Source organism: Rattus rattus, chromosome 1 (genome assembly GCF_011064425.1).
Source record: "Rattus rattus isolate New Zealand chromosome 1, Rrattus_CSIRO_v1, whole genome shotgun sequence".
NCBI classification, from domain to species: Eukaryota; Metazoa; Chordata; class Mammalia; order Rodentia; family Muridae; genus Rattus; species Rattus rattus.
Window position 1 is genome coordinate 235,379,498 of NC_046154.1, and position 6,938 is coordinate 235,386,435.

At 42.9% G+C, this 6,938-nt stretch overlaps 1 pseudogene; it reads left to right on the top strand.

Annotated features, from left to right (window-relative positions):
* Positions 1-1,478: 1,478 nt before the first annotated feature.
* Positions 1,479-2,545, top strand: LOC116889053 (annotated as a pseudogene).
* The last annotated feature ends 4,393 nt before the right edge of the window (positions 2,546-6,938 follow it).

The window sequence follows — 6,938 nt, forward strand, 5'->3', positions numbered from 1 at the left end:
CATGTATGAAAGTGTATGACCTAGGGTCTAGTATGTAGTGAGGGCCTCAAATAGTATGCGTCCTCAATTTACCCAGACCTCTCTAATCCCATAATACAGATTGTATGACCAGAGCAGTAATGATTCAAACCTACTCTATGACATCCTTTCTGCATACTTCAGTCCTATTCAGAGTGTCACCAGTTATGGCTGAGAAGTCTAGCAAGCATCTCACGCTGCTCTGAAACAAGTGTGTCTCCATCACACACACGCCATCTCTGAAATCACCCATCTCATTCAGGTGTTCTTGCCCAAGCTCCTAGGAGTAGAACACCGCTAGGAAGACTCGCTGTCACATCTGTAGTCCGTGTTTTAGGAAAGAGGGGTGTTACCCACAATCAGTGGCTCCCTGAAACTTCAAGAGTTCAGGGACTGGAGGAAACACTGTGTTCCATCCACTAGTGGATCACCAGGCCAAAAAGATGTCATCACCAGACTTAGATCACATTTCCTACCACTGCTGGGAGCTTCAAAGGACTATTTTATGTCTCACATATTTCATAATTAAAATGAGGGTTAAAAAATATGTTTCATAGCATCAAAATGAGGGAAGAAAGTAAAAGTATGCACAAATAATCTAGAGAAGAGATGGCAACCAATCTCTATGCACTTTCTGCTCCAGGCAGGACAAAACTGAGCATACTGAAACCCAAGTCCCCAGTATGAGCAGATGGAAGGTGGGGGCTTTGGGTCATGTGACTGATACTCTTCTAAGAACTTCATAAGAAAGATAACCTGTCTGTTGGCCACACAGCAAAAGTCAAGGATGTGGCCAGTAGGAGACTCTTAAGTCGAACACAATTATGTCATCATCTAACCCTAGTGATAAGAAGTACACGGTGTTGGCTTAAGTCATTAGCCCATAGTAGTCTGCTCTAGGAACCTATGCTAATTTAGCATGCTGCTCCTCCATGGGACTCAGTGATAGAACAGAGAGACTGGTTCTCACAGATCTGTCTCGTCCCAAGTCTCCCACAGTCAGGCAGAGAAAGTTCACAGGCACATACATACACCAGTTTGCTCTTTTATTCCACATAAAGAAAAAGAATGCAATATAACTAAAGCAAACTGGGCTAATAATTACTCACCCACCTGCAAAACAGACACCCAGAATTTCCCATTCAGTTCAGGTTTGCCAGTTCTTGCTGCACAATTGAACTTTCTTCCCACTCACCATCACTGCACCCATCAAGCTAGAGCCAGGCTGCACCTCTGTGGATCTCTAAGGCAAAACCAGTTTCACATATGCAGGCCCTCATTGAATCATGGGTAAGAAAGTTGACTAACACCAACCCTATACATTTTACTCATGGTCACCCAGCACAAAGTTATACTGGAGTGGACCCAAAGCAGACAACCATGCACACACACTGGGAGGAAGATCAACCTGGAAGCCAAACAAAATAGGGGAGGAGTGAGCACCGGATGCTAAGTTAACGATGAAAGACCTGAGCTATGGCTCACACCACTTCACAGCCCAAGATGTGAGGGTGGAGGGTGCCTTTCCTGGGACCATGCTGCCTGGAGACAGCGTTGGACCAGACCTCATGCACACTCTCAAGGAAATGTTCAAGGCTGCTGCTGTCCCTGTAGAATTCAAGGAGCACCACCTGAGTGAGGTGCAGAATATGGCTTCTGAGGAGAAGCTGGAGCAGGTGCTGAGTTCCATAAAGGAGAACAAAGTTGCCATCATTGGAAAGATCTATACCCCAATGGAGTATAAGGGTAAACTCGACTCCTATGATATACAACTGAGGTGAAAGTTAGATTTGTTTGCCAACATAGTCCATGTGAAGTCACTTCCTGGATACAAGACTCAGCACAACAATCTAGACCTGGGATTTGAGAACAGACAGAAGGGGTGTATAGCTCTCTGGAACATGAGAGCACAAAGGGTATCATTGAGTACCTGAAGATTGTCTCTTGAACCAAATCTCAGAGGAATGCAAAATTTGCATTTGACTATGCTACCAAGAAAGGGCAGGAAAGGTCACAGCTGTCCACAAAGCCAACATCATGAAACTTGGGAATGGGTTGTTCTTGCAGTGCTACAAGGAATTTGCTGAACTGTACCATAAAAGTAAGTTTGAAGCAATGAACATAGCATGTAGCTGGTGATCAAAGTTGGCAAGGTATGGACTTGAGGCATGGGAGGCTACAGGACCACAACTGACTTTATCGAGTCCGTCATTGGTCATCTGCACCCCCGTGGCGGCTAGAGCCCTTTCTCCCTTCAACTTCAAAGGACCATGCTTTGTACTCATCTCCTCAGTCCAATAGATCAGAAGAGAACATCTAGACATTAATTTCTAGACTATAATTTCTTTTCTGAGAGAGGCTGGGTTGTGCTGGGGGCTAGCTTTAAGGGCACCTCACAGGGTAGGTTGTTGGGACAAGGCCTAGACTGCAAGATGAAGATAACTTTTCCCCATAGGTTTGAACCTCAGATATAGGTGGGTATGTCACATATGCCTTCACTGAAGCTGTCATTGCTGCCCTGTCATAAATCCTACATATGCCCATGTAAAAATACTCAATAAACACACATTTTAAAAAGGTGAAAAAACCAAGGCACATGTATTTATTCAGACAAGGTCACATAGAATTAAGAAGTAAGTGCAAACCTTGACTCCAAGGTCATAATTCTCAGAGAAAAAGAGATCTAGAGAGAATTTAGAGTAGTGGTTCTCAACCTTCCTAATGCTGCAACACTTTAACACAGTTCCTCGTGTTGTGGTGACTCCAGCCATAAAATGATTTTTATTACAACTTTATAATTTTGCTGCTGTTACAATTCTTAATGTAAATATCTGTGTTTTCTGATGGTCTTAGGCAAACCCTGTAAAAAGGGTCATTTAACACCTCCAAAAGGGGTTGCAACCCACAGGTTAAGAATTTCTGATTTAGAAGCTTTCTGCTCTTGACTGGTAGATAATTGCATCTCTGTTTCATTCACTTATCACTGAACATTAGTTTTTCTTTTAGGTTATACTGGAACCAAAGTCATGTTATCAGTGACTGTAGCTATCATCAGTGGAAATCACACTGCATTGCTCCCTTTTCCATTGCCATAGTGAAATGCTTGATCCTAGGCAACATACGGAAAAGGAGTACATTCACCCCACAGGCTAAGAGACTGAGGGTTCAAACAGAATAATGGTCCTTTGCCAAGGTTCTCCCAGCTTCATGGCCTCATGATAAGTGGCTTCAGAGTAGGGGAGCCATGGCAAGATAAGGAGCCAGAGAGACAAGGATGTGGCTTTTCCTTTTCTAATGATCCTTTCACAACAGGGGTAATACAAGAGTTATCTTACTTTCTTCCAAGGCCAGCATCCCCTGTCAAATCTAAGAACCTATGACATTCCAATAAATGTCCCGCTTTACCATGTCACCACAGTAAGGACCATGTGTCCAAAACTTCTGCAAACCAGATGGATCCATGACATAACGTACAGGTATTGTCACATTAATACAATAATGACTAAACTTGTTGCTAAATTACATGATAAATCTACATATTTCTGTCACGAGTGTTCTCTTTTAAAAACTCTGATAATTTTATTTAAATATGAATTGATTTGCATTGTATTTAAGGTAGGTAGGTAACAATAGGAGATGTGTTATAATGCATAAAACTTCATATTTGTTACAAGGTAATAGATATTGCTGGGTAAAAATATTAGTCTTCAGTGTTAATCTTCACCTGACCTCCAACTTGTTCCAGTGTTCAGAACTTGTAAGGCAGAGAATTTTTGTAAAGGGGGAAGCTGTGGGAAGCACACTGATCTATGGAAAACATAAGGAAGTTTGGAGGTGGGAGGCTAGAGGCATTTGTATTTAGGCTAACATCTATATGGTCAAGATTAATGGCTTCTTCTGAATCCCTGAATAGAATTCCGACATGAAGATAATGCAAATTATTTTCTTGCTGAGCCTAGGCTGAGACAGTATGTGCTACTCGCTGCTGCTGCTGCTGCTGCTGCTGCTGCTGCTGCTGCTGCTGCTGCTGCTGCTGCTGCTGCTGCTTGGAATGCAGAGAAGACCACTGACAAGTTCTCCCACTTCAACCCATTAGCCAAGTAGAAACTGGGCTTTCCATTCTATCCAGTGCCTGTGACTACCTAGGCAAACTGAGCAGTCATTGTAGATAACGGATTCAACAACAGTGACCATGCATCACAATTACACGGTGTTTTAGTATTACCCTCAAGCATTAGTATCTCGAGGCCTTCTAGTATACCTTAAAGCAGGAGTCAAAACGTCAAATGCCCTCATGGTCTAAACAGATGATGCGAGTGAATGAGGATGACATCAGAGGCTTATGACTCTCCTGGTAAATTGCAGTGCAACTTGGGAATTCCAAAGTCCTTGCCACATTGCCCACCAGCCAGGATTTTGCAGACACGCCAGCCTGACTCTGGCACACCAAGTAAACATCGTTCTACAAAGACCTTCCTTTTGAATGCACAGTCTTTACAGGTATTAAGAATTGCATCTATAGATGAAAATCGGGTTCAGAGAGGTGACTCATTAATCAGCTGGTGAAGCATAGAGTCAGACTGTACTGCAGATCTCAGCTCGTCTCCCACAAGTATGATCTATCTGTCTTTCGGTCTCACTTGCTAAAATGTTCCTCAGCAGTCTGTTGAGAACCATTGCTGGCTTGATCTGGTTATCTCCAGCCTCTAACTTTCTCACTGAGATGTGTTTAACGGCTTTAAAACAGAACCAGGGTAGCACTGAGTCTGGGTACCTGCCCCAACTGCTTAGCTTGCCTCTGGGATTTGAGGCCCTAATCAATTGATTTCATGCTCTTCCAATGCCCAGAAGCATATACTCTGACATACACCAAAGAGCATCGCAGAGCAACATTGATTTGTTTTTGCATTTGCCCAAAGATTTTAACAGGTTGATCTTAGTAAGCTGAGGTCCCCCTCCTTCTCCTCGCTCATGGAAACATCATCATGACTTGCCGGTTCTTCTGGAAATAGCCACTTGCCATAGTGATAAATCTTGGGTTTGCTCTATAACCTCTGATGCATTTCGCATTTTCCCACCAAATTCCACTGTCCAAATTTGGAGTCGCAACTTGACCACAAACAGATACAATTTCAGTTTGTGGGATTTTCCCAGCTTTTCTCTGCATTATGGCTGCAAAGCCTGTACCACCAGCTGTGTAGGAGCCAGCCCTCCAAAAAAGGCAATTGTGCTCTGTGATAGAATCGCTGCCTGCTCTGCTCCAGTGCTGCTGCCAGCTCTGCTCCTCCCGCAGCCTTTTCAGGATTCTGTGGCTGCTTCCAGCCCCTCCGCCCACTCACCAGCTAATGATGTAGGCCCCTGGAGCAGCTCACAATCCTTTAAAAGCCCCAAGGAACAAAAGGGAGGAAATGAGGCTTTCCCTTCTTCCCTACTTCCCTGAGATTCTGCTCTTACTTTCTTCATCACACAGACCCCATTCCTCTCCACTCATTCAATCCAGAGCTGTTTTCAAATGACCTATCATGTCCCAGGCATTTATTTTAGATCTTGGAGAAAATGAACTAAGTAAGACAGGTGTCTTCTGCAAGATCTCCTCAAATAGCAGAGAAATGGATAAAGGGACGACATGGAAATTCAGCAGTTTTCAGAGCATAGAGACATTGCAGTATATCATGATGCATATGTACATATGTATGTAATGTGTGTATATGTTATGTATTTGAATGTGTATATGCATATGTATATATGTTACAAAGATCCAAAGTCAAGTCTAACTTGTAAATTACACGAGTATCAACTCAAATAATTCTGAGTCAAAAATTTATTCTAGCAGTAAACATTCAATCTCAGGGATTGTAGAATTCTCTTATTTTTCATTTATTGGCCCCTATATCCCATGCAGTTGACATGTCACAGCCCCTTTACCTTCCAGAATGCCTTTCAAAGCAAACTATTATTTCATCACTGAAGACCTTATACTGATTTTTTTCTTCATGCACCACTTTAAATAGCCTTGCAGTGTTGCAGCAGTATGCTGGTCTCTCTATTTTAAGGAAAGGAAGCTGAAGTTCACAGAGGTTAAGTGACTCTCACAAGGTTGTAGAGAAAGTCAATGGGCCAGGCTAAACTGCCTCTCTCAGTTCCAAAAGTTGTGTTGTTTCCATGATGTAGCACTTCCGCCTTCCCTGGGAGACAGTTTTACTCCATACATACCCTTCCACCCTTTCTGCTCTTGGTCATGAGCCTTTCTATTTGCCATGGGAGATTTCCTGCCTGTCTTAGGGCTTCTATTGCCATGAGGAAACATCATGACCAAAAAGGAAGTTAGGAAGAAAAAGGTTTATTTGGTTTATACTTCTGTACAGCTCTTTGCCATTGAAGGAAGTCAGGGCAGGAAATCTAACAGCATCCTGGAGGCAGGAACAAATGTAGAGACCATGGAGGGGTACTGCTTACTGGCTTGCTTCAAATGGTTCGCTCAGCCTGCTGTCTTATAGAACCCAGGACTACCACCCAGAATGGCACCACCTACAATAGACTAGGCCCTCCCTCATTGATCACTAATTGAGAAAATGCCTTCAGCTGGATCTCATGGAGACATTTCCTCAACTGGGAGTCCTTTCTCTCTGATGATTTTAGCTTGTGTCAAGTACACACACAAAAACAACCAGGACAATAACCTACCCTAGCGATGTATACCAGCAATCCTCAAATTTTTCTGTTTCATGGGGAAAATAATGTTCAGGATCAGGCTTGTCTAGGCTAAGATTTACCCTGATCCTAAGACAGGTTTAAAGATGTCATTCAACCTTTCCAATCTTACCTGCTGGAGTCTGCGAGGTCACATTCATTTTAGAAATAAAATAATCTCTTTGTTTAAAGTGTTAAATAGTTATCCTGAAAAACAATAAGTCCTGGAC